This window comes from Mixophyes fleayi, chromosome 3, assembly GCF_038048845.1.
Source record: "Mixophyes fleayi isolate aMixFle1 chromosome 3, aMixFle1.hap1, whole genome shotgun sequence".
NCBI classification, from domain to species: Eukaryota; Metazoa; Chordata; class Amphibia; order Anura; family Limnodynastidae; genus Mixophyes; species Mixophyes fleayi.
The window spans coordinates 5,827,272-5,853,176 of NC_134404.1; the positions used below are offsets into that span (position 1 = coordinate 5,827,272).

The following is a 25,905-nucleotide window of genomic DNA, read 5'->3' on the forward strand; positions in this document are numbered from 1 at the left end:
TCATTTTGAATTAATTAGCTTCAGAAATAGTTGGGAAAACAGCTTCCTTAGATTTTCCAACTGCAGACGCCTTTACGTCAAGATTAAAAATGCTGGAAAATTTTCAACCTCTTCTGCGTTCTCCAATTTAGCTTGACTTTTTTAATTGATGAAAATTCCAGAAATTGTGGTGACAAATTGTCAAACTTTTGCCCAGTGAGACAAAAATGGATTTCTAGTCAATGGTCCACGCTGCCACCACTATTTCTCACAGTACTCTCTGTTTTTACAATGCATCTTCTATGGGTTCAGATCCATGGGATTTCAGAAGTAATATTGTATTTCAGTTCCCATCTGTAAAAATTTCCTCTACAGTCCTCCGCTCTACCAGCTGAGCTATCGAAGGATTGTGCTTTAGAGGATTTCTGATGTCATGTGCACTACATCTGACTGAGTGAAAACACAAACAGAATTGAATTATCCATAAAACAGAAAAATTGCTTGTCTAGATAAAGAGATCCACATTTTTATTTCTGGTCTACTTGCTCATCAAAAGTTGTAAAAATTGTCATATTTAATAATTGGTAATACATCATTAAAAGTTTGATTTTTATTTGTTCATTTTGAATTAATTAGCTTCAGAAATAGTTGGGAAAACAGCTTCCTTAGATTTTCCAACTGCAGACGCCTTTACGTCAAGATTAAAAATGCTGGAAAATTTTCAACCTCTTCTGCGTTCTCCAATTTAGCTTGACTTTTTTAATTGATGAAAATTCCAGAAATTGTGGTGACAAATTGTCAAACTTTTGCCCAGTGAGACAAAAATGGATTTCTAGTCAATGGTCCACGCTGCCACCACTATTTCTCACAGTACTCTCTGTTTTTACAATGCATCTTCTATGGGTTCAGATCCATGGGATTTCAGAAGTAATATTGTATTTCAGTTCCCATCTGTAAAAATTTCCTCTACAGTCCTCTGCTCTACCAGCTGAGCTATCGAAGGATTGTGCTTTAGAGGATTTCTGATGTCATGTGCACTACATCTGACTGAGTGAAAACACAAACAGAATTGAATTATCCATAAAACAGAAAAATTGCTTGTCTAGATAAAGAGATCCACATTTTTATTTCTGGTCTACTTGCTCATCAAAAGTTGTAAAAATTGTCATATTTAATAATTGGTAATACATCATTAAAAGTTTGATTTTTATTTGTTCATTTTGAATTAATTAGCTTCAGAAATAGTTGGGAAAACAGCTTCCTTAGATTTTCCAACTGCAGACGCCTTTACGTCAAGATTAAAAATGCTGGAAAATTTTCAACCTCTTCTGCGTTCTCCAATTTAGCTTGACTTTTTTAATTGATGAAAATTCCAGAAATTGTGGTGACAAATTGTCAAACTTTTGCCCAGTGAGACAAAAATGGATTTCTAGTCAATGGTCCACGCTGCCACCACTATTTCTCACAGTACTCTCTGTTTTTACAATGCATCTTCTATGGGTTCAGATCCATGGGATTTCAGAAGTAATATTGTATTTCAGTTCCCATCCGTGGTCTCTTAAACCTGTCCTTTGTATGCTGATTAAGGAAAGCGGAGAAATTCTGGGCACAGAAGCAGACATTATTGGTTTGTAAGCATTTGTGTAGTCTAGTTTCATTCAGAACATCCCTACTGCACCATTAAAAAGTTGTGAACTCTCCCTGGAAACCCATTGATCCACAAGTTCAAGAGTTCTTTTTTTTCACATGAAGGATGTGTTACATATAAAATAGGGTTGTCCCACTCGAAATTTGGAAGATGGATGTTGAAATATGGGGTCAGACCAGTTCTGTCCTAATTTTGGATACAGAAATGTTGGGAGGTATATAAATACTGTGGATTTGACCACATCCCATTTCCATAACCAAAGCACAGTTTTTCCTGGATTTTGTTGCTGAGATCAACAGAGCATTAAACAAGTGGTACTGTTGCTGCCATTCAAAAAAGCGTCAACTTCTCATACTGGGAGTTGAACGCGGGCCGCCTGGGTGAAAACCAGGAATCCTAACCGCTAGACCATACGGGACTTTTCTGTTGAGTGTTTCAGCATAGCAGCAGAACAAATATATCATGCTTTGCTGTAATGTATCTTAACTCTCTGTGTATTTCATATTTAACCAGGTGGTGACATGGAGTGGGTTTGGCATGGCCTAAGATGACACTAATTTCATCATCACGCTCCAGACCACTCAGTGATCAGTGAGGTGGGCAATGTTTGATGATGTGATTTGCATCATCACGGCACGTCCCTGACCACTTGCAGATTTGTAAATGCCAATCCAGCAGGATAGGTAACAATGCAATAAATCCATGTGTGATGTCTGGAGGCCACTTTCCAAGAAGTGGAAAAGGTTCTCATTTCCATTTTAATGAGTTGCAAAGAGCTATGGAAAGTATCCCCAGTAACAGAACTCGTGTCTCTATCACCTGCCTCTGCACTGTACTTCAACAGAGCACAGAAACCATAATTGCCCTACTAGAGGCTCAGCAGCATGCAGGATGATTAACAGGCAGCAGAAATGAAAACAAGTTACAGTTTCTCTGACTATTAAAGATAAACAGCATGAGTCATGCATATTTCTGGGTATTTAATATGTCAGAAATTGCCCTCTAAAATGATATGAAAAACTTTCCTTTGAGCTGGAGTTGAACCAGTGACCTAAGGATTTCTGTACCAATTTCCTCTACAGTCCTCCGCACTACCAGCTGAGCTATCGAAGGATTGTGCTTTTCTGATGTCATGTGCACTACATCTGACTGAGTGAAAACACAAACAGAATTGAATTATCCATAAAACAAAAAAATTGCTTGTCTAGATAAAGAGATCCACATTTTTATTTCTGGTCTACTTGCTCATCAAAAGTTGTAAAAATTGTCATATTTAATAATTGGTAATACATCATTAAAAGTTTGATTTTTATTTGTTCATTTTGAATTAATTAGCTTCAGAAATAGTTGGGAAAACAGCTTCCTTAGATTTTCCAACTGCAGACGCCTTTACATCAAGATTAAAAATGCTGGAAAATTTTCAACCTCTTCTGCGTTCTCCAATTTAGCTTGACTTTTTTAATTGATGAAAATTCCAGAAATTGTGGTGACAAATTGTCAAACTTTTGCCCAGTGAGACAAAAATGGATTTCTAGTCAATGGTCCACGCTGCCACCACTATTTCTCACAGTACTCTCTGTTTTTACAATGCATCTTCTATGGGTTCAGATCCATGGGATTTCAGAAGTAATATTGTATTTCAGTTCCCATCCGTAGTCTCTTAAACCTGTCCTTTGTATGCTGATTAAGGAAAGCGGAGAAATTCTTGGCACAGAAGCAGACATTATTGGTTTGTAAGCATTTGCGTAGTCTAGTTTCATTCAGAACATCCCTACTGCACCATTAAAAAGTTGTGAACTCTCCCTGGAAACCCATTGATCCACAAGTTCAAGAGTTCTTTTTTTTCACATGAAGGATGTGTTACATATAAAATAGGGTTGTCCCACTCGAAATTTGGAAGATGGATGTTGAAATATGGGGTCAGACCAGTTCTGTCCTAATTTTGGATACAGAAATGTTGGGAGGTATATAAATACTGTGGATTTGACCACATCCCATTTCCAAAACCAAAGCACAGTTTCTCCTGGATTTTGTTGCTGAGATCAACAGAGCATTAAACAAGTAATACTGTTGCTGCCATTCAAAAAAGCTTCAACTTCCCATATCGGGAGTCGAACCCAGGCTGCCTGGGTGAAAACCAGAAATCCTAACTGCTAGACCATATGGGACTTTTCCGTTGAGTGTTTCAGCATAGCAGCAGAACAAATATATCATGCTTTGCTGTAATGTATCTTAACTCTCTGTGTATTTCATATTTAACCAGGTGGTGACATGGAGTGGGTTTGGCATGGCCTAAGATGACACTAATTTCATCATCACGCTCCAGACCACTCAGTGATCAGTGAGGTGGGCAATGTTTGATGATGTGATTTGCATCATCACGGCACGTCCCTGACCACTTGCAGATTTGTAAATGCCAATCCAGCAGGATAGGTAACAATGCAATAAATCCATGTGTGATGTCTGGAGGCCACTTTCCAAGAAGTGGAAAAGGTTCTCATTTCCATTTTAATGAGTTGCAAAGAGCTATGGAAAGAATTCCCAGTAACAGAACTCGTGTCTCTATCACCTGCCTCTGCACTGTACTTCAACAGAGCACAGAAACCATAATTGCCCTACTAGAGGCTCAGCAGCATGCAGGATGATTAACAGGCAGCAGAAATGAAAACAAGTTACAGTTTCTCTGACTATTAAAGATAAACAGCATGAGTCATGCATATTTCTGGGTATTTAATATGTCAGAAATTGCCCTCTTAAATGATATGAAAAACTTTCCTTCGAGCCGGAGTTGAACCAGTGACCTAAGGATTTATGTACCAATTTCCTCTACAGTCCTCCGCTCTACCAGCTGAGCTATCGAAGGATTGTGCTTTAGAGGATTTCTGATGTCATGTGCACTACATCTGACTGAGTGAAAACATAAACAGAATTGAATTATCCATAAAACAGAAAAATTGCTTGTCTAGATAAAGAGATCCACATTTTTATTTCTGGTCTACTTGCTCATCAAAAGTTGTAAAAATTGTCATATTTAATAATTGGTAATACATCATTAAAAGTTTGATTTTTATTTGTTCATTTTGAATTAATTAGCTTCAGAAATAGTTGGGAAAACAGCTTCCTTAGATTTTCCAACTGCAGACGCCTTTACATCAAGATTAAAAATGCTGGAAAATTTTCAACCTCTTCTGCGTTCTCCAATTTAGCTTGACTTTTTTAATTGATGAAAATCCCAGAAATTGTGGTGACAAATTGTCAAACTTTTGCCCAGTGAGACAAAAATGGATTTCTAGTCAATGGTCCACGCTGCCACCACTATTTCTCACAGTACTCTCTGTTTTTACAATGCATCTTCTATGGGTTCAGATCCATGGGATTTCAGAAGTAATATTGTATTTCAGTTCCCATCCGTGGTCTCTTAAACCTGTCCTTTGTATGCTGATTAAGGAAAGCGGAAAAATTCTGGGCACAGAAGCAGACATTATTGGTTTGTAAGCATTTGCGTAGTCTAGTTTCATTCAGAACATCCCTACTGCACCATTAAAAAGTTGTGAACTCTCCCTGGAAACCCATTGATCCACAAGTTCAAGAGTTCTTTTTTTTCACATGAAGGATGTGTTACATATAAAATAGGGTTGTCCCACTCGAAATTTGGAAGATGGATGTTGAAATATGGGGTCAGACCAGTTCTGTCCTAATTTTGGATTCAGAAATGTTGGGAGGTATATAAATCCTGTAGATTTGACGACATCCCATTTCCATAACCAAAGCACAGTTTCTCCTGGATTTTGTTGCTGAGATCAACAGAGCATTAAACAAGTGGTACTGTTGCTGCCATTCAAAAAAGCGTCAACTTCCCATACCGGGAGTCGAACCCGGGCCACCTGGGTGAAAACCAGGAATCCTAACCGCTAGACCATATGGGACTTTTCGGTTGAGTGTTTCAGCATAGCAGCAGAACAAATATATCATGCTTTGCTGTAATGTATCTTAACTCTCTGTGTATTTCATATTTAACCAGGTGGTGACATGGAGTGGGTTTGGCATGGCCTAAGATGACACTAATTTCATCATCACGCTCCAGACCACTCAGTGATCAGTTAGGTGGGCAATGTTTGATGATGTGATTTGCATCATCACGGCACGTCCCTGACCACTTGCAGATTTGTAAATGCCAATCCAGCAGGATAGGTAACAATGCAATAAATCCATGTGTGATGTCTGGAGGCCACTTTCCAAGAAGTGGAAAAGGTTCTCATTTTCATTTTAATGAGTTGCAAAGAGCTATGGAAAGTATCCCCAGTAACAGAACTCGTGTCTCTATCACCTGCCTCTGCACTGTACTTCAACAGAGCACAGAAACCATAATTGCCCCACTAGAGGCTCAGCAGCATGCAGGATGATTAACAGGCAGCAGAAATGAAAACAAGTTACAGATTCTCTGACTATTAAAGATAAACAGCATGAGTCATGCATATTTCTGGGTATTTAATATGTCAGAAATTGCCCTCTAAAATGATATGAAAAACTTTCCTTCGAGCTGGAGTTGAACCAGCGACCTAAGGATTTCTGTACCAATTTCCTCTACAGTCCTCCGCTCTACCAGCTGAGCTATCGAAGGATTGTGCTTTAGAGAACTTCTGATGTCATGTGCACTACATCTGACTGAGTGAAAACACAAACAAAATTGAATTATCCTTAAAACAGAAAAATTGCTTGTCTAGAAAAAGAGATCCACATTTTTATTTCTGGTCTACTTGCTCATCAAAAGTTGTAAAAATTGTCATATTTAATAATTGGTAATACATAATTAAAAGTTTGATTTTTATTTGTTCATTTTGAATTAATTAGCTTCAGAAATAGTTGGGAAAACAGCTTCCTTAGATTTTCCAACTGCAGACGCCTTTACGTCAAGATTAAAAATGCTGGAAAATTTTCAACCTCTTCTGCGTTCTCCAATTTAGCTTGACTTTTTTCATTGATGAAAATTCCAGAAATTGTGGTGACAAATTGTCAAACTTTTGCCCAGTGAGACAAAAATGGATTTCTAGTCAATGGTCCACGCTGCCACCACTATTTCTCACAGTACTCTCTGTTTTTACAATGCATCTTCTATGGGTTCAGATCCATGGGATTTCAGAAGTAATAATGTATTTCAGTTCCCATCCATGGTCTCTTAAACCTGTCCTTTGTATGCTGATTAAGGAAAGCGGAGAAATTCTGGGCACAGAAGCAGACATTATTGGTTTGTAAGCATTTGCGTAGTCTAGTTTCATTCAGAACATCCCTACTGCACCATTAAAAAGTTGTGAACTCTCCCTGGAAACCCATTGATCCACAAGTTCAAGAGTTCTTTTTTTTCACATGAAGGATGTGTTACATATAAAATAGGGTTGTCCCACTCGAAATTTGGAAGATGGATGTTGAAATATGGGGTCAGACCAGTTCTGTCCTAATTTTGGATACAGAAATGTTGGGAGGTATATAAATCCTGTGGATTTGACCACATCCCATTTCCATAACCAAAGCACAGTTTCTCCTGGATTTTGTTGCTGAGATCAACAGAGCATTAAACAAGTGGTACTGTTGCTGCCATTCAAAAAAGCTTCAACTTCCCATACCGGGAGTTGAACGCAGGCCGCCTGGGTGAAAACCAGGAATCCTAACTGCTAGACCATATGGGACTTTTCGGTTGAGTGTTTCAGCATAGCAGCAGAACAAATATATCATGCTTTGCTGTAATGTATCTTAACTCTCTGTGTATTTCATATTTAACCAGGTGGTGACATGGAGTGTGTTTGGCATGGCCTAAGATGACACTAATTTCATCATCACGCTCCAGACCACTCAGTGATCAGTGAGGTGGGCAATGTTTGATGATGTGATTTGCATCATCACGGCACGTCCCTGACCACTTGCAGATTTGTAAATGCCAATCCAGCAGAATAGGTAACAATGCAATAAATCCATGTGTGATGTCTGGAGGCCACTTTCCAAGAAGTGGAAAAGGTTCTAATTTCCATTTTAATGAGTTGCAAAGAGCTATGGAAAGTATCCCCAGTAACAGAACTCGTGTCTCTATCACCTGCCTCTGCACTGTACTTCAACAGAGCACAGAAACCATAATTGCCCTACTAGAGGCTCAGCAGCATGCAGGATGATTAACAGGCAGCAGAAATGAAAACAAATTACAGTTTCTCTGACTATTAAAGATAAACAGCATGAGTCATGCATATTTCTGGGTATTTAATATGTCAGAAATTGCCCTCTAAAATGATATGAAAAACTTTCCTTCGAGCCAGAGTTGAACCAGTGACCTAAGGATTTCTGTACCAATTTCCTCTACAGTCCTCCGCTCTACCAGCTGAGCTATCGAAGGATTCTGCTTTAGAGGATTTCTGATGTCATGTGCACTACATCTGACTGAGTGAAAACACAAACAGAATTGAATTATCCATAAAACAGAAAAATTGCTTGTCTAGATAAAGAGATCCACATTTTTATTTCTGGTCTACTTGCTCATCAAAAGTTGTAAAAATTGTCATATTTAATAATTGGTAATACATCATTAAAAGTTTGATTTTTATTTGTTCATTTTGAATTAATTAGCTTCAGAAATAGTTGGGAAAACAGCTTCCTTAGATTTTCCAACTGCAGACGCCTTTACGTCAAGATTAAAAATGCTGGAAAATTTTCAACCTCTTCTGCATTCTCCAATTTAGCTTGACTTTTTTAATTGATGAAAATTCCAGAAATTGTGGTGACAAATTGTCAAACTTTTGCCCAGTGAGACAAAAATGGATTTCTAGTCAATGATCCACACTGCCACCACTATTTCTCACAGTACTCTCTGTTTTTACAATGCATTTTCTATGGGTTCAGATCTATGGGATTTCAGAAGTAATATTGTATTTCAGTTCACATCCGTGGTCTCTTAAACCTGTCCTTTGTATGCTTATTAAGGAAAGCGGAGAAATTCTGGGCACAGAAGCAGACATTATTGGTTTGTAAGCATTTGCGTAGTCTAGTTTCATTCAGAACATCCCTACTGCACCATTAAAAAGTTGTGAACTCTCCCTGGAAACCCATTGATCCACAAGTTCAAGAGTTCTTTTTTTTCACATGAAGGATGTGTTACATATAAAATAGGGTTTTCCCACTCAAAATTTGGAAGATGGATGTTGAAATATGGGGTCAGACCAGTTCTGCCCTAATTTTGGATACAGAAATGTTGGGAGGTATATAAATCCTGTGGATTTGACCACATCCCATTTCCATAACCAAAGCACAGTTTCTCCTGGATTTTGTTGCTGAGATAAACAGAGCAGGCATTAAACAAGTGGTACTGTTGTTGCCATTCAAAAAACCTTCAACTTCCCATACCGGAAGTCAAACCCGGGCCACCTGGGTGAAAACCAGGAATCCTAACTGCTAGACCATATGGGACTTTTCCATTGAGTGTTTCAGCATAGCAGCAGAACAAATATATCATGCTTTGCTGTAATGTATCTTAACTCTCTGTGTATTACATATTTAACCAGGTGGTGACATGGAGTGGGTTTGGCATGGCCTATGATGACACTAATTTCATCATCACGCTCCAGACCACTCAGTGATCAGTGAGGTGGGCAATGTTTGATGATGTGATTTGCATCATCACGGCACGTCCCTGACCACTTGCAGATTTGTAAATGCCAATCCAGCAGGATAGGTAACAATGCAATAAATCCATGTGTGATGTCTGGAGGCCACTTTCCAAGAAGTGGAAAAGGTTCTCATTTCCATTTTAATGAGTTGCAAAGAGCTATGGAAAGTATCCCCAGTAACAGAACTCGTGTCTCTATCACCTGCCTCTGCACTGTACTTCAACAGAGCACAGAAACCATAATTGCCCTACTAGAGGCTCAGCAGCATGCAGGATGATTAACAGGCAGCAGAAATGAACACAAGTTACGGATGACATTATGGAATTTCATCTTGAAATTACTTCCAGTTCGAGCTTTTCACTTCAAAAAACACCTGTTCAAACATGCCGAAACCTGGGATCGAACCAGGGACCTTTAGATCTTCAGTCTAACGCTCTCCCAGCTGAGCTATTTCGGCCAGCTTGGAAGATGAATGTATTCACAATTTCGGATTACTATAATGATTTCAAATGAATAAGCTTTAATTAGCTACAGGTACTTTCTCATTCTAAGTTTCATTGGAATTTAAGGTGAGTCCATGAAAATCATGAACACCTTAGTATCTGCTGCTGCATTGCAGGTAAGTATTGTTAATTTTAGTTTTATTGTTCAGTGGAAGGCTAGGGCTCATTAATCTTCTCTCCTGTAGTAGAAGAGAGAGAAAGCCCCAGAAATTGAAAGCCAACAATCCTTTGGATCTTCAACCTAACTTTCTCCAAACTGAGTCATGCCAGGAAGATTACACAAGGTTATATAACAGTTTTTCTTTTTCTCATGATTGCTTCGAATGTAAACATAGCATTTCATAGCAGTTTTTATACTGTATGTTCACCCATCACAAAACCTTTATTTTATAATAGAAGCATTGATGCAAAATGCTGAGAAATTTTATCATTGAGATAATTACAATTGCATAAAGAGTCAAGCCCAGACTACTGAAATCATGGACACTTTTTATCCTGTATTTCTGGACAGTGTTATTAAATAAAATGTTCTGATTATTTGAAAGATGGGGCTGAATATTCTTCTTTGCTAAGAAAAATTGGTGGATGACATTATGGAATTTCATCTTGAAATTACTTCCAGTTCGAGCTTTTCACTTCAAAAAACACCTGTTCAAACATGCCGAAACCCGGGATTGAACCAGGGACCTTTAGATCTTCAGTCTAACGCTCTCCCAGCTGAGCTATTTCGGCCAGCTTGGAAGATGAATGTATTCACAATTTCGGATTACTATAATGATTTTAAATGAATAAGCTTTAATTAGCTACAGGTACTTTCTCATTCTAAATTTCATTGGAATTTAAGGTGAGTCCATGAAAATCATGAACACCTTAGTATCTGCTGCTGCATTGCAGGTAAGTATTGTTAATTTTAGTTTTATTGTTCAGTGGAAGGCTAGGGCTCATTAATCTTCTCTCCTGTAGTAGAAGAGAGAGAAAGCCCCAGAATATGAAAGCCAACAATCCTTTGGATCTTCAACCTAACTTTCTCCAAACTGAGTCATGCCAGGAAGATTACACAAGGTTATATAACAGTTTTTCTTTTCATCATGATTGCTTTGAATGTAAACATAGCATTTCATAGCAGTTTTTATACTGTATGTTCACCCATCACAAAACCTTTATTTTATAATAGAAGCATTGATGCAAAATGCTGAGAAATTTTATCATTGAGATAATTACAATTGCATAAAGAGGCAAGCCCGGACTACTGAAATCATGGACACTTTTTATCCTGTATTTCTGGACAGTGTTATTAAATGAAATGTTCTGATTATTTGAAAGATGGGGCTGAATATTCTTCTTTGCTAAGAAAAATTGGTGGATGACATTATGGAATTTCATCTTGAAATTACTTCCAGTTCGAGCTTTTCACTTCAAAAAACACCTGTTCAAACATGCCGAAACCCGGGATCGAACCAGGAACCTTTAGATCTTCAGTCTAACGCTCTCCCAGCTGAGCTATTTCGGCTAGCTTGGAAGATGAATGTATACACAATTTCGGATTACTATAATGATTTCAAATGAATACGCTTTAATTAGCTACAGGTACTTTCTCATTCTAAATTTCATTGGAATTTAAGGTGAGTCCATGAAAATCATGAACACCTTAGTATCTGCTGCTGCATTGCAGGTAAGTATTGTTAATTTTAGTTTTATTGTTCAGTGGAAGGCTAGGGCTCATTAATCTTCTCTCCTGTAGTAGAAGAGAGAGAAAGCCCCAGAAATTGAAAGCCAACAATCCTTTGGATCTTCAACCTAACTTTCTCCAAACTGAGTCATGCCAGGAAGATTACACAAGGTTATATAACAGTTTTTCCTTTCATCATGATTGCTTCGAATGTAAACATAGCATTTCATAGCAGTTTTTATACTGTATGTTCACCCATCACAAAACCTTTATTTTATAATAGAAGCATTGATGCAAAATGCTGAGAAATTTTATCATTGAGATAATTACAATTGCATAAAGAGTCAAGCCCAGACTACTGAAATCATGGACACTTTTTATCCTGTATTTTTGGACAGTGTTATTAAATGAAATGTTCTGATTATTTGAAAGATGGGGCTGAATATTCTTCTTTGCTAAGAAAAATTGGTGAATGACATTATGGAATTTCATCTTGAAATTACTTCCAGTTCAAGCTTTTCCCTTCAAAAAACACCTGTTCAAACATGCCGAAACCCGGGATCGAACCAGGAACCTTTAGATCTTCAGTCTAACGCTCTCCCAGCTGAGCTATTTCGGTCAGCTTGGAAGATGAATGTATTCACAATTTCGGATTACTATAATGATTTTAATTGAATAAGCTTTAATTAGCTACAGGTACTTTCTCATTCTAAATTTCATTGGAATTTAAGGTGAGTCCATGAAAATCATGAACACCTTAGTATCTGCTGCTGCATTGCAGGTAAGTATTGTTAATTTTAGTTTTATTGTTCAGTGGAAGGCTAGGGCTCATTAATATTCTCTCCTGTAGTAGAAGAGAGAGAAAGCCCCAGAATATGAAAGCCAACAATCCTTTGGATCTTCAACCTAACTTTCTCCAAACTGAGTCATGCCAGGAAGATTACACAAGGTTATATAACAGTTTTTCTTTTCATCATGATTGCTTTGAATGTAAACATAGCATTTCATAGCAGTTTTTATACTGTATGTTCACCCATCACAAAACCTTTATTTTATAATAGAAGCATTGATGCAAAATGCTGAGAAATTTTATCATTGAGATAATTACAATTGCATAAAGAGACAAGCCCGGACTACTGAAATCATGGACACTTTTTATCCTGTATTTCTGGACAGTGTTATTAAATGAAATGTTCTGATTATTTGAAAGATGGGGCTGAATATGCTTCTTTGCTAAGAAAAATTGGTGGATGACATTATGGAATTTCATCTTGAAATTACTTCCAGTTCGAGCTTTTCACTTCAAAAAACACCTGTTAATTAGCTACAGGTACTTTCTCATTCTAAATTTCATTGGAATTTAAGGTGAGTCCATGAAAATCATGAACACCTTAGTATCTGCTGCTGCATTGCAGGTAAGTATTGTTAATTTTAGTTTTATTGTTCAGTGGAAGGCTAGGGCTCATTAATCTTCTCTCCTGTGGTAGAAGAGAGAGAAAGCCCCAGAAATTGAAAGCCAACAACATTTTGGATCTTCAACCTAACTTTCTCCAAACTGAGTCATGCCAGGAAGATTACAAAAGGTTATATAACAGTTTTTCCTTTCATCATGATTGCTTCGAATGTAAACATAGCATTTCATAGCAGTTTTTATACTGTATGTTCACCCATCACAAAAGCTTTATTTTATAATAGAAGCATTGATGCAAAATGCTGAGAAATTTTATCATTGAGATAATTACAATTGCATAAAGAGTCAAGCCCAGACTACTGAAATCATGGACACTTTTTATCCTGTATTTCTGGACAGTGTTATTAAATGAAATGTTCTGATTATTTGAAAGATGGGGCTGAATATTCTTCTTTGCTAAGAAAAATTGGTGGATGACATTATGGAATTACATCTTGAAATTACTTCCAGTTCGAGCTTTTCACTTCAAAAAACACCTGTTCAAACATGCCGAAACCCAGGATCGAACCAGGGATCTTTAGATCTTCAGTCTAACACTCTTCCAGCTGAGCTATTTCGGCCAGCTTGGAAGATGTATGTATTCACAATTTCGGATTACTATAATGATTTCAAATGAATAAGCTTTAATTAGCTACAGGTACTTTCTCATTCTAAATTTCATTGGAATTTAAGGTGAGTCCATGAAAATCATGAACACCTTAGTATCTGCTGCTGCATTGCAGGTAAGTATTGTTAATTTTAGTTTTATTTTTCAGTGGAAGGCTAGGGCTCATTAATCTTCTCTCCTGTAGTAGAAGAGAGAGAAAGCCCCAGAAATTGAAAGCCAACAATCCTTTGGATCTTCAACCTAACTTTCTCCAAACTGAGTCATGCCAGGAAGATTACACAAGGTTATATAACAGTTTTTCCTTTCATCATGATTGCTTCGAATGTAAACATAGCATTTCATAGCAGTTTTTATACTGTATGTTCACCCATCACAAAACCTTTATTTTATAATAGAAGCATTGATGCAAAATGCTGAGAAATTTTATCATTGAGATAATTACAATTGCATAAAGAGTCAAGCCCGGACTACTGAAATCATGGACACTTTTTATCCTGTATTTCTGGACAGTGTTATTAAATGAAATGTTCTGATTATTTGAAAGATGGGGCTGAATATTCTTCTTTGCTAAGAAAAATTGGTGGATGACATTATGGAATTTCATCTTGAAATTACTTCCAGTTCGAGCTTTTCACTTCAAAATACATCTGTTCAAACATGCCGAAACCCGGGATCGAACCAGGGACCTTTAGATCTTCAGTCTAACGCTCTCCCAGCTGAGCTTTTTCGGCCAGCTTGGAAGATGAATGTATTCACAATTTCGGATTACTATAATGATTTCAAATGAATAAGCTTTAATTAGCTACAGGTACTTTCTCATTCTAAATTTCATTGGAATTTAAGGTGAGTCCATGAAAATCCTGAACACCTTAGTATCTGCTGCTGCATTGCAGGTAAGTATTGTTAATTTTAGTTTTATTGTTCAGTGGAAGGCTAGGGCTCATTAATCTTCTCTCCTGTAGTAGAAGAGAGAGAAAGCCCCAGAAATTGAAAGCCAACAACATTTTGGATCTTCAACCTAACTTTCTCCAAACTGAGTCATGCCAGGAAGATTACACAAGGTTATATAACAGTTTTTCCTTTCATCATGATTGCTTCGAATGTAAACATAGCATTTCATAGCAGTTTTTATACTGTATGTTCACCCATCACAAAACCTTTATTTTATAATAGAAGCATTGATGCAAAATGCTGAGAAATTTTATCATTGAGATAATTACAATTGCATAAAGAGTCAAGCCCGGACTATTGAAATCATGGACACTTTTTATCCTGTATTTCTGCACAGTGTTATTAAATGAAATGTTCTGATTATTTGAAAGATGGGGCTGAATATTCTTCTTTGCTAAGAAAAATTGGTGGGTGACATTATGGAATTTCATCTTGAAATTACTTCCAGTTCGAGCTTTTCACTTCAAAAAACACCTGTTCAAACATGCCGAAACCCGGGATCGAACCAGGGACCTTTAGATCTTCAGTCTAACGCTCTCCCAGCTGAGCTATTTCAGCCAGCTTGGAAGATGAATGTATTCACAATTTCGGATTACTATAATGATTTCAAATGAATAAGCTTTAATTAGCTACAGGTACTTTCTCATTCTAAATTTCATTGGAATTTAAGGTGAGTCCATGAAAATCATGAACACCTTAGTATCTGCTGCTGCATTGCAGGTAAGTATTGTTAATTTTAGCTTTATTGTTCAGTGGAAGGCTAGGGCTTATTAATCTTCTCTCCTGTAGTAGAAGAGAGAGAAAGCCCCAGAAATTGAAAGCCAACAATCCTTTGGATCTTCAACCTAACTTTCTCCAAACTGAGTCATGCCAGGAAGATTACACAAGGTTATATAACAGTTTTTCCTTTCATCATGATTGCTTCGAATGTAAACATAGCATTTCATAGCAGTTTTTATACTGTATGTTCACCCATCACAAAACCTTTATTTTATAATAGAAGCATTGATGCAAAATGCTGAGAAATTTTATCATTGAGATAATTACAATTGCATAAAGAGTCAAGCCCGGACTACTGAAATCATGGACACTTTTTATCGTGTATTTCTGGACAGTGTTATTAAATGAAATGTTCTGATTATTTGAAAGATGGGGCTGAATATTCTTCTTTGCTAAGAAAAATTGGTGGATGACATTATGGAATTTCTTCTTGAAATTACTTCCAGTTCGAGCTTTTCACTTCAAAAAACACCTGTTCAAACATGCCGAAACCCAGGATCGAACCAGGGATCTTTAGATCTTCAGTCTAACACTCTTCCAGCTGAGCTATTTCGGCCAGCTTGGAAGATGTATGTATTCACAATTTCGGATTACTATAATGATTTCAAATGAATAAGCTTTAATTAGCTACAGGTACTTTCTCATTCTAAATTTCATTGGAATTTAAGGTGAGTCCATGAAAATCATGAACACCTTAGTATCTGCTGCTGCATTGCAGGTAAGTATTGTTAATTTTAGTTTTATTTTTCAGTGGAAGGCTAGGGCTCATTAATCTTCTCTCCTGTAGTAGAAGAGAGAGAAAGCCCCAGAAATTGAAAGCCAACAATCCTTTGGATCTTCAACCTAACTTTCTCCAAACTGAGTCATGCCAGGAAGATTACACAAGGTTATATAACAGTTTTTCCTTTCATCATGATTGCATCGAATGTAAACATAGCATTTCATAGCAGTTTTTATACTGTATGTTCACCCATCACAAAACCTTTATTTTATAATAGAAGCATTGATGCAAAATGCTGAGAAATTTTATCATTGAGATAATTACAATTGCATAAAGAGTCAAGCCCGGACTACTGAAATCATGGACACTTTTTATCCTGTATTTCTGGACAGTGTTATTAAATGAAATGTTCTGATTATTTGAAAGATGGGGCTGAATATTCTTCTTTGCTAAGAAAAATTGGTGGATGACATTATGGAATTTCATCTTGAAATTACTTCCAGTTCGAGCTTTTCACTTAAAAAAACACCTGTTCAAACTCGCCGAAACCCGGGATCGAACCAGGGACCTTTAGATCTTCAGTCTAACGCTCTCCCATCTGAGCTATTTCGGCCAGCTTGGAAGATGAATGTATTCACAATTTCGGATTACTATAATGATTTCAAATGAATAAGCTTTAATTAGCTACAGGTACTTTCTCATTCTAAATTTCATTGGAATTTAAGGTGAGTCCATGAAAATCATGAACACCTTAGTATCTGCTGCTGCATTGCAGGTAAGTATTGTTAATTTTAGTTTTATTATTCAGTGGAAGGCTAGGGCTCATTAATCTTCTCTCCTGTAGTAGAAGAGAGAGAAAGCCCCAGAAATTGAAAGCCAACAATCCTTTGGATCTTCAACCTAACTTTCTCCAAACTGAGTCATGCCAGGAAGATTAAACAAGGTTATATAACAGTTTTTCCTTTCATCATGATTGCTTCGAATGTAAACATAGCATTTCATAGCAGTTTTTATAGTGTATGTTCACCCATCACAAAACCTTTATTTTATAATAGAAGCATTGATGCAAAATGCTGAGAAATTTTATCATTGAGATAATTACAATTGCATAAAGAGTCAAGCCCGGACTACTGAAATCATGGACACTTTTTATCGTGTATTTCTGGACAGTGTTATTAAATGAAATGTTCTGATTATTTGAAAGATGGGGCTGAATATTCTTCTTTGCTAAGAAAAATTGGTGGATGACATTATGGAATTTCATCTTGAAATTACTTCCAGTTCGAGCTTTTCACTTCAAAAAACACCTGTTCAAACATGCCAAAACCCGGTATCGAACCAGGGACCTTTAGATCTTCAGTCTAACGCTCTCCCAGCTGAGCTATTTCGGCCAGCTTGGAAGATGAATGTATTCACAATTTCGGATTACTATAATGATTTCAAATGAATAAGCTTTAATTAGCTAAAGGTACTTTCACATTCTAAATTTCATTGGAATTTAAGGTGAGTCCATGAAAATCATGAACACCTTAGTATCTGCTGCTGCATTGCAGGTAAGTATTGTTAAATTTAGTTTTATTATTCAGTGGAAGGCTAGGGCTCATTAATCCTCTCTCCTGTAGTAGAAGAGAGAGAAAGCCCAAGAAATTGAAAGCCAACAATCCTTTGGATCTTCAACCTAACTTTCTCCAAACTGAGTCATGCCAGGAAGATTACACAAGGTTATATAACAGTTTTTTCTTTCATCATGATTGCTTCGAATGTAAACATAGCATTTCATAGCAGTTGTTATACTATATGTTCACCCATCACAAAACCTTTATTTTATAATAGAAGCATTGATGCAAAATGCTGAGAAATTTTATCATTGAGATAATTACAATTGCATAAAGAGTCAAGCCCGGACTACTGAAATCATGGACACTTTTTATCCTGTATTTCTGGACAGTGTTATTAAATGAAATGTTCTGATTATTTGAAAGATGGGGCTGAATATTCTTCTTTGCTAAGAAAAATTGGTGGATGACATTATGGAATTTCATCTTGAAATTACTTCCAGTTCGAGCTTTTCACTTAAAAAAACACCTGTTCAAACTCGCCGAAACCCGGGATCGAACCAGGGACCTTTAGATCTTCAGTCTAACGCTCTCCCAGCTGAGCTATTTCGGCCAGCTTGGAAGATGAATGTATTCACAATTTCGGATTACTATAATGATTTCAAATGAATAAGCTTTAATTAGCTACAGGTACTTTCTCATTCTAAATTTCATTGGAATTTAAGGTGAGTCCATGAAAATCATGAACACCTTAGTATCTGCTGCTGCATTGCAGGTAAGTATTGTTAATTTTAGTTTTATTATTCAGTGGAAGGCTAGGGCTCATTAATCTTCTCTCCTGTAGTAGAAGAGAGAGAAAGCCCCAGAAATTGAAAGCCAACAATCCTTTGGATCTTCAACCTAACTTTCTCCAAACTGAGTCATGCCAGGAAGATTAAACAAGGTTATATAACAGTTTTTCCTTTCATCATGATTGCTTCGAATGTAAACATAGCATTTCATAGCAGTTTTTATACTGTATGTTCACCCATCACAAAACCTTTATTTTATAATAGAAGCATTGATGCAAAATGCTGAGAAATTTTATCATTGAGATAATTACAATTGCATAAAGAGTCAAGCCCGGACTACTGAAATCATGGACACTTTTTATCGTGTATTTCTGGACAGTGTTATTAAATGAAATGTTCTGATTATTTGAAAGATGGGGCTGAATATTCTTCTTTGCTAAGAAAAATTGGTGGATGACATTATGGAATTTCATCTTGAAATTACTTCCAGTTCGAGCTTTTCACTTCAAAAAACACCTGTTCAAACATGCCAAACCCGGTATCGAACCAGGGACCTTTAGATCTTTAGTCTAACGCTCTCCCAGCTGAGCTATTTCGGCCAGCTTGGAAGATGAATGTTTTCACAATTTCGGATTACTATAATGATTTCAAATGAATAAGCTTTAATTAGCTACAGGTACTTTCTCATTCTAAATTTCATTGGAATTTAAGGTGAGTCCATGAAAATCATGAACACCTTAGTATCTGCTGCTGCATTGCAGGTAAGTATTGTTAATTTTAGTTTTATTATTCAGTGGAAGGCTAGGGCTCATTAATCTTCTCTCCTGTAGTAGAAGAGAGAGAAAGCCCCAGAAATTGAAAGCCAACAATCCTTTGGATCTTCAACCTAACTTTCTCCAAACTGAGTCATGCCAGGAAGATTACACAAGGTTATATAACAGTTTTTCCTTTCATCATGATTGCTTCGAATGTAAACATAGCATTTCATAGCAGTTTTTATACTGTATGTTCACCCATCACAAAACCTTTATTTTATAATAGAAGCATTGATGCAAAATGCTGAGAAATTTTATCATTGAGATAATTACAATTGCATAAAGAGTCAAGCCCGGACTACTGAAATCATGGACACTTTTTATCGTGTATTTCTGGACAGTGTTATTAAATGAAATGTTCTGATTATTTGAAAGATGGGGCTGAATATTCTTCTTTGCTAAGAAAAATTGGTGGATGACATTATGGAATTTCATCTTGAAATTACTTCCAGTTCGAGCTTTTCACTTCAAAAAACACCTGTTCAAACATGCCGAAACCCGGTATCGAACCAGGGACCTTTAGATCTTTAGTCTAACGCTCTCCCAGCTGAGCTATTTCGGCCAGCTTGGAAGATGAATGTATTCACAATTTCGGATTACTATAATGATTTCAAATGAATAAGCTTTAATTAGCTACAGGTACTTTCTCATTCTAAATTTCATTGGAATTTAAGGTGAGTCCATGAAAATCATGAACACCTTAGTATCTGCTGCTGCATTGCAGGTAAGTATTGTTAATTTTAGTTTTATTGTTCAGTGGAAGGCTAGGGCTCATTAATCTTCTCTCCTGTAGTAGAAGAGAGAGAAAGCCCCAGAAATTGAAAGCCAACAATCCTTTGGATCTTCAACCTAACTTTCTCCAAACTGAGTCATGCCAGGAAGATTACACAAGGTTATATAACAGTTTTTCCTTTCATCATGATTGCTTCGAATGTAAACATAGCATTTCATAGCAGTTTTTATTCTGTATGTTCACCCATCACAAAACCTTTATTTTATAATAGAAGCATTGATGCAAAATGCTGAGAAATTTTATCATTGAGATAATTACAATTGCATAAAGAGTCAAGCCCGGACTATTGAAAACATGGACACTTTTTATCCTGTATTTCTGGACAGTGTTATTAAATGAAATGTTCTGATTATTTGAAAGATGGGGCTGAATATTCTTCTTTGCTAAGAAAAATTGGTGGATGACATTATGGAATTTCATCTTGAAATTACTTCCAGTTCGAGCTTTTCACTTCAAAAAACACCTTTTCAAACATGCCGAAACCCGGGATCGAACCAGGGACCTTTCGATCTTCAGTCTAACGCTCTCCCAGCTGAGCTATTTCGGCCAGCTTGGAAGATGAATGTATTCACAATTTCGGATTACTATAATGATTTTAAATGAATAAGCTTTAATTAGCTACAGGTACTTTCTCATTCTAAATTTCATTGGAATTTAAGGTGAGTCCATGAAAATCATGAACACCTTAGTATCTGCTGCTGCATTGCAGGTAAGTATTGTTAATTTTAGTTTTATTGTTCAGTGGAAGGCTAGGGCTCATTAATCTTCTCTCCTGTAGTAGAAGAGAGAGAAAGCCCCAGAAATTGAAAGCCAACAATCCTTTGGATCTTCAACCTAACTTTCTCCAAACTGAGTCATGCCAGGAAGATTACACAAGGTTATTTAACAGTTTTTCCTTTCATCATGATTGCTTCAAATGTAAACATAGCATTTCATAGCAGTTTTTATACTGTATGTTCACCCATCACAAAACCTTTATTTTATAATAGAAGCATTGATGCAAAATGCTGAGAAATTTTATCATTGAGATAATTACAATTGCATAAAGAGTCAAGCCCGGACTACAGAAATCATGGACACTTTTTATCCTGTATTTCTGGACAGTGTTATTAAATGAAATGTTCTGATTATTTGAAAGATGGGGCTGAATATTCTTCTTTGCTAAGAAAAATTGGTGGATGACATTATGGAATTTCATCTTGAAATTACTTCCAGTTCGAGCTTTTCACTTAAAAAAACACCTGTTCAAACACGCCGAAACCCGGGATCGAACCAGGGACCTTTAGATCTTCAGTCTAACGCTCTCCCATCTGAGCTATTTCGGCCAGCTTGGAAGATGAATGTATTCACAATTTCGGATTACTATAATGATTTCAAATGAATAAGCTTTAATTAGCTAAAGGTACTTTCTCATTCTAAATTTCATTGGAATTTAAGGTGAGTCCATGAAAATCATGAACACCTTAGTATCTGCTGCTGCATTGCAGGTAAGTATTGTTAATTTTAGTTTTATTATTCAGTGGAAGGCTAGGGCTCATTAATCTTCTCTCCTGTAGTAGAAGAGAGAGAAAGCCCCAGAAATTGAAAGCCAACAATCCTTTGGATCTTCAACCTAACTTTCTCCAAACTGAGTCATGCCAGGAAGATTACACAAGGTTATATAACAGTTTTTCCTTTCATCATGATTGCTTCGAATGTAAACATAGCATTTCATAGCAGTTTTTATACTGTATGTTCACCCATCACAAAACCTTTATTTTATAATAGAAGCATTGATGCAAAATGCTGAGAAATTTTATCATTGAGATAATTACAATTGCATAAAGAGTCAAGCCCGGACTACTGAAATCATGGACACTTTTTATCGTGTATTTCTGGACAGTGTTATTAAATGAAATGTTCTGATTATTTGAAAGATGGGGCTGAATATTCTTCTTTGCTAAGAAAAATTGGTGGATGACATTATGGAATTTCATCTTAAAATTACTTCCAGTTCGAGCTTTTCACTTCAAAAAACACCTGTTCAAACATGCTGAAACCCGGGATCGAACCAGGGACCTTTAGATCTTCAGTCTAATGCTCTCCCAGCTGAGCTATTCCAGCCAGCTTGGAAGATGAATGTATTCACAATTTCGGATTACTATAATGATTTCAAATGAATAAGCTTTAATTAGCTAAAGGTACTTTCTCATTCTAAATTTCATTGGAATTTAAGGTGAGTCCATGAAAATCATGAACACCTTAGTATCTGCTGCTGCATTGCAGGTAAGTATTGTTAAATTTAGTTTTATTATTCAGTGGAAGGCTAGGGCTCATTAATCCTCTCTCCTGTAGTAGAAGAGAGAGAAAGCCCAAGAAATTGAAAGCCAACAATCCTTTGGATCTTCAACCTAACTTTCTCCAAACTGAGTCATGCCAGGAAGATTACACAAGGTTATATAACAGTTTTTTCTTTCATCATGATTGCTTCGAATGTAAACATAGCATTTCATAGCAGTTGTTATACTATATGTTCACCCATCACAAAACCTTTATTTTATAATAGAAGCATTGATGCAAAATGCTGAGAAATTTTATCATTGAGATAATTACAATTGCATAAAGAGTCAAGCCCGGACTACTGAAATCATGGACACTTTTTATCCTGTATTTCTGGACAGTGTTATTAAATGAAATGTTCTGATTATTTGAAAGATGGGGCTGAATATTCTTCTTTGCTAAGAAAAATTGGTGGATGACATTATGGAATTTCATCTTGAAATTACTTCCAGTTCGAGCTTTTCACTTCAAAAAACACCTGTTCAAACATGCCGAAACCCAGAATCGAACCAGGGACCTTTAGATCTTCAGTCTAACGATCTCCCAGCTGAGCTATTTCAGCCAGCTTGGAAGATGAATGTATTCACAATTTCGGATTACTATAATGATTTCAAATGAATAAGCTTTAATTAGCTACAGGTACTTTCTCATTCTAAATTTCATTGGAATTTAAGGTGAGTCCATGAAAATCCTGAACACCTTAGTATCTGCTGCTGCATTGCAGGTAAGTATTGTTAATTTTAGTTTTATTGTTCAGTGGAAGGCTAGGGCTCATTAATCTTCTCTCCTGTAGTAGAAGAGAGAGAAAGCCCCAGAAATTGAAAGCCAACAATCCTTTGGATCTTCAACCTAACTTTCTCCAAACTGAGTCATGCCAGGAAGATTACACAAGGTTATATAACAGTTTTTCCTTTCATCATGATTGCTTCGAATGTAAACATAGCATTTCATAGCAGTTTTTATACTGTATGTTCACCCATCTCAAAACCTTTATTTTATAATAGAAGCATTGATGCAAAATGCTGAGAAATTTTATCATTGAGATAATTACAATTGCATAAAGAGTCAAGCCCGGACTATTGAAATCATGGACACTTTTTATCCTGTATTTCTGGACAGTGTTATTAAATGAAATGTTCTGATTATTTGAAAGATGGGGCTGAATATTCTTCTTTGCTAAGAAAAATTGGTGGATGACATTATGGAATTTCATCTTGAAATTACTTCCAGTTCGAGCTTTTCACTTCAAAAAACACCTGTTCAAACATGCCGAAACCCGGGATCGAACCAGGGACCTTTAGATCTTCAGTCTAACGCTCTCCCAGCTGAGCTATTTCGGCCAGCTTGGAAGATGAATGTATTCACAATTTCGGATTACTATAATGATTTCAAATGAATAAGCTTTAATTAGCTACAGGTACTTTCTCATTCTAAATTTCATTGGAATTTAAGGTGAGTCCATGAAAATCATGAACACCTTAGTATCTGCTGCTGCATTGCAGGTAAGTATTGTTAATTTTAGCTTTATTGTTCAGTGGAAGGCTAGGGCTTATTAATCTTCTCTCCTGTAGTAGAAGAGAGAGAAAGCCCCAGAAATTGAAAGCCAACAATCCTTTGGATCTTCAACCTAACTTTCTCCAAACTGAGTCATGCCAGGAAGATTACACAAGGTTATATAACAGTTTTTCCTTTCATCATGATTTCTTCGAATGTAAACATAGCATTTCATAGCAGTTTTTATACTGTATGTTCACCCATCACAAAACCTTTATTTTATAATAGAAGCATTGATGCAAAATGCTGAGAAATTTTATCATTGAGATAATTACAATTGCATAAAGAGTCAAGCCCGGACTACTGAAATCATGGACACTTTTTATCGTGTATTTCTGGACAGTGTTATTAAATGAAATGTTCTGATTATTTGAAAGATGGGGCTGAATATTCTTCTTTGCTAAGAAAAATTGGTGGATGACATTATGGAATTTCATCTTGAAATTACTTCCAGTTCGAGCTTTTCACTTCAAAAAACACCTGTTCAAACATGCCGAAACCCGGTATCAAACCAGGGACCTTTAGATCTTCAGTCTAACGCTCTCCCAGCTGAGCTATTTCGGCCAGCTTGGTAGATGAATGTATTCACAAATTCGGATTACTATAATGATTTCAAATGAATAAGCTTTAATTAGCTAAAGGTACTTTCACATTCTAAATTTCATTGGAATTTAAGGTGAGTCCATGAAAATCATGAACACCTTAGTATCTGCTGCTGTATTGCAGGTAAGTATTGTTAAATTTAGTTTTATTATTCAGTGGAAGGCTAGGACTCATTAATCCTCTCTCCTATAGTAGAAGAAAGAGAAAGCCCAAGAAATTGAAAGCCAACAATCCTTTGGATCTTAAACCTAACTTTCTCCAAACTGAGTCATGCCAGGAAGATTACACAAGGTTATATAACAGTTTTTTCTTTCATCATGATTGCTTCGAATGTAAACATAGCATTTCATAGCAGTTGTTATACTATATGTTCACCCATCACAAAACCTTTATTTTATAATAGAAGCATTGATGCAAAATGCTGAGAAATTTTATCATTGAGATAATAACAATTGCATAAAGAGTCAAGCCCGGACTACTGAATTCATGGACACTTTTTATCCTGTATTTCTGGACAGTGTTATTAAATGAAATGTTCTGATTATTTGAAAGATGGGGCTGAATATTCTTCTTTGCTAAGAAAAATTGGTGGATGACATTATGGAATTTCATCTTGAAATTACTTCCAGTTCGAGCTTTTCACTTAAAAAAACACCTGTTTAAAAACGCCGAAACCCGGGATCGAACCAGGGACCTTTAGATCTTCAGTCTAACGCTCTCCCATCTGAGCTATTTCGGCCAGCTTGGAAGATGAATGTATTCACAATTTCAGATTACTAGAATGATTTCAAATGAATAAGCTTTAATTAGCTACAGGTACTTTCTCATTCTAAATTTCATTGGAATTTAAGGTGAGTCCATGAAAATCATGAACACCTTAGTATCTGCTGCTGCATTGCAGGTAAGTATTGTTAATTTTAGTTTTATTGTTCAGTGGAAGGCTAGGGCTCATTAATCTTCTCTCCTGTAGTAGAAGAGAGAGAAAGCCCCAGAAATTGAAAGCCAACAATCCTTTGGATCTTCAACCTAACTTTCTCCAAACTGAGTCATGCCAGGAAGATTACACAAGGTTATATAACAGTTTTTCCTTTCATCATGATTGCTTCGAATGTAAACATAGCATTTCATAGCAGTTTTTATACTGTATGTTCACCCATCACAAAACCTTTATTTTATAATAGAAGCATTGATGCAAAATGCTGAGAAATTTTATCATTGAGATAATTACAATTGCATAAAGAGTCAAGCCCGGACTACTGAAATCATGGACACTTTTTATCCTGTATTTTTGGACAGTGTTATTAAATGAAATGTTCTGATTATTTGAAAGATGGGGCTGAATATTCTTCTTTGCTAAGAAAAATTGGTGGCTGACATTATGGAATTTCATCTTGAAATTACTTCCAGTTCGAGCTTTTCACTTTAAAAGACACCTGTTCAAACATGCCGAAACCCAGGATCGAACCAGGGACCTTTAGATCTTCAGTCTAACGCTCTCC

At 36.4% G+C, this 25,905-nt stretch overlaps 15 non-coding genes across 15 annotated transcripts; all 15 read right to left on the bottom strand.

Annotated features, from left to right (window-relative positions):
- Positions 1-4,400: 4,400 nt before the first annotated feature.
- On the bottom strand, positions 4,401-4,490 carry TRNAY-GUA (transfer RNA tyrosine (anticodon GUA)). The gene is given in 2 exon segments: positions 4,401-4,436; positions 4,454-4,490. It is a non-coding gene; the product is annotated as a tRNA-Tyr (tRNA).
- Positions 4,491-5,481: 991 nt separating this feature from the next.
- On the bottom strand, positions 5,482-5,553 carry TRNAE-UUC (transfer RNA glutamic acid (anticodon UUC)). Its single transcript has one exon. It is a non-coding gene; the product is annotated as a tRNA-Glu (tRNA).
- A 605-nt stretch (positions 5,554-6,158) lies between these two features.
- On the bottom strand, positions 6,159-6,248 carry TRNAY-GUA (transfer RNA tyrosine (anticodon GUA)). Its single transcript is given in 2 exon segments — positions 6,159-6,194; positions 6,212-6,248. It is a non-coding gene; the product is annotated as a tRNA-Tyr (tRNA).
- A 3,409-nt stretch (positions 6,249-9,657) lies between these two features.
- Positions 9,658-9,730, bottom strand: TRNAF-GAA (transfer RNA phenylalanine (anticodon GAA)). The gene has a single exon. It is a non-coding gene; the product is annotated as a tRNA-Phe (tRNA).
- A 705-nt stretch (positions 9,731-10,435) lies between these two features.
- Positions 10,436-10,508, bottom strand: TRNAF-GAA (transfer RNA phenylalanine (anticodon GAA)). The gene has a single exon. It is a non-coding gene; the product is annotated as a tRNA-Phe (tRNA).
- Positions 10,509-11,213: 705 nt separating this feature from the next.
- TRNAF-GAA (transfer RNA phenylalanine (anticodon GAA)) lies at positions 11,214-11,286 on the bottom strand. The gene has a single exon. It is a non-coding gene; the product is annotated as a tRNA-Phe (tRNA).
- Positions 11,287-14,959: 3,673 nt separating this feature from the next.
- Positions 14,960-15,032, bottom strand: TRNAF-GAA (transfer RNA phenylalanine (anticodon GAA)). The gene has a single exon. It is a non-coding gene; the product is annotated as a tRNA-Phe (tRNA).
- A 1,483-nt stretch (positions 15,033-16,515) lies between these two features.
- On the bottom strand, positions 16,516-16,588 carry TRNAF-GAA (transfer RNA phenylalanine (anticodon GAA)). The gene has a single exon. It is a non-coding gene; the product is annotated as a tRNA-Phe (tRNA).
- A 1,483-nt stretch (positions 16,589-18,071) lies between these two features.
- TRNAF-GAA (transfer RNA phenylalanine (anticodon GAA)) lies at positions 18,072-18,144 on the bottom strand. Its single transcript has one exon. It is a non-coding gene; the product is annotated as a tRNA-Phe (tRNA).
- Positions 18,145-18,849: 705 nt separating this feature from the next.
- TRNAF-AAA (transfer RNA phenylalanine (anticodon AAA)) lies at positions 18,850-18,921 on the bottom strand. Its single transcript has one exon. It is a non-coding gene; the product is annotated as a tRNA-Phe (tRNA).
- Positions 18,922-19,626: 705 nt separating this feature from the next.
- On the bottom strand, positions 19,627-19,699 carry TRNAF-AAA (transfer RNA phenylalanine (anticodon AAA)). Its single transcript has one exon. It is a non-coding gene; the product is annotated as a tRNA-Phe (tRNA).
- Positions 19,700-21,182: 1,483 nt separating this feature from the next.
- On the bottom strand, positions 21,183-21,255 carry TRNAF-GAA (transfer RNA phenylalanine (anticodon GAA)). The gene has a single exon. It is a non-coding gene; the product is annotated as a tRNA-Phe (tRNA).
- Positions 21,256-21,960: 705 nt separating this feature from the next.
- TRNAF-GAA (transfer RNA phenylalanine (anticodon GAA)) lies at positions 21,961-22,033 on the bottom strand. Its single transcript has one exon. It is a non-coding gene; the product is annotated as a tRNA-Phe (tRNA).
- A 1,483-nt stretch (positions 22,034-23,516) lies between these two features.
- TRNAF-GAA (transfer RNA phenylalanine (anticodon GAA)) lies at positions 23,517-23,589 on the bottom strand. Its single transcript has one exon. It is a non-coding gene; the product is annotated as a tRNA-Phe (tRNA).
- A 1,483-nt stretch (positions 23,590-25,072) lies between these two features.
- On the bottom strand, positions 25,073-25,145 carry TRNAF-GAA (transfer RNA phenylalanine (anticodon GAA)). Its single transcript has one exon. It is a non-coding gene; the product is annotated as a tRNA-Phe (tRNA).
- Between the last annotated feature and the right edge of the window lie 760 nt (positions 25,146-25,905).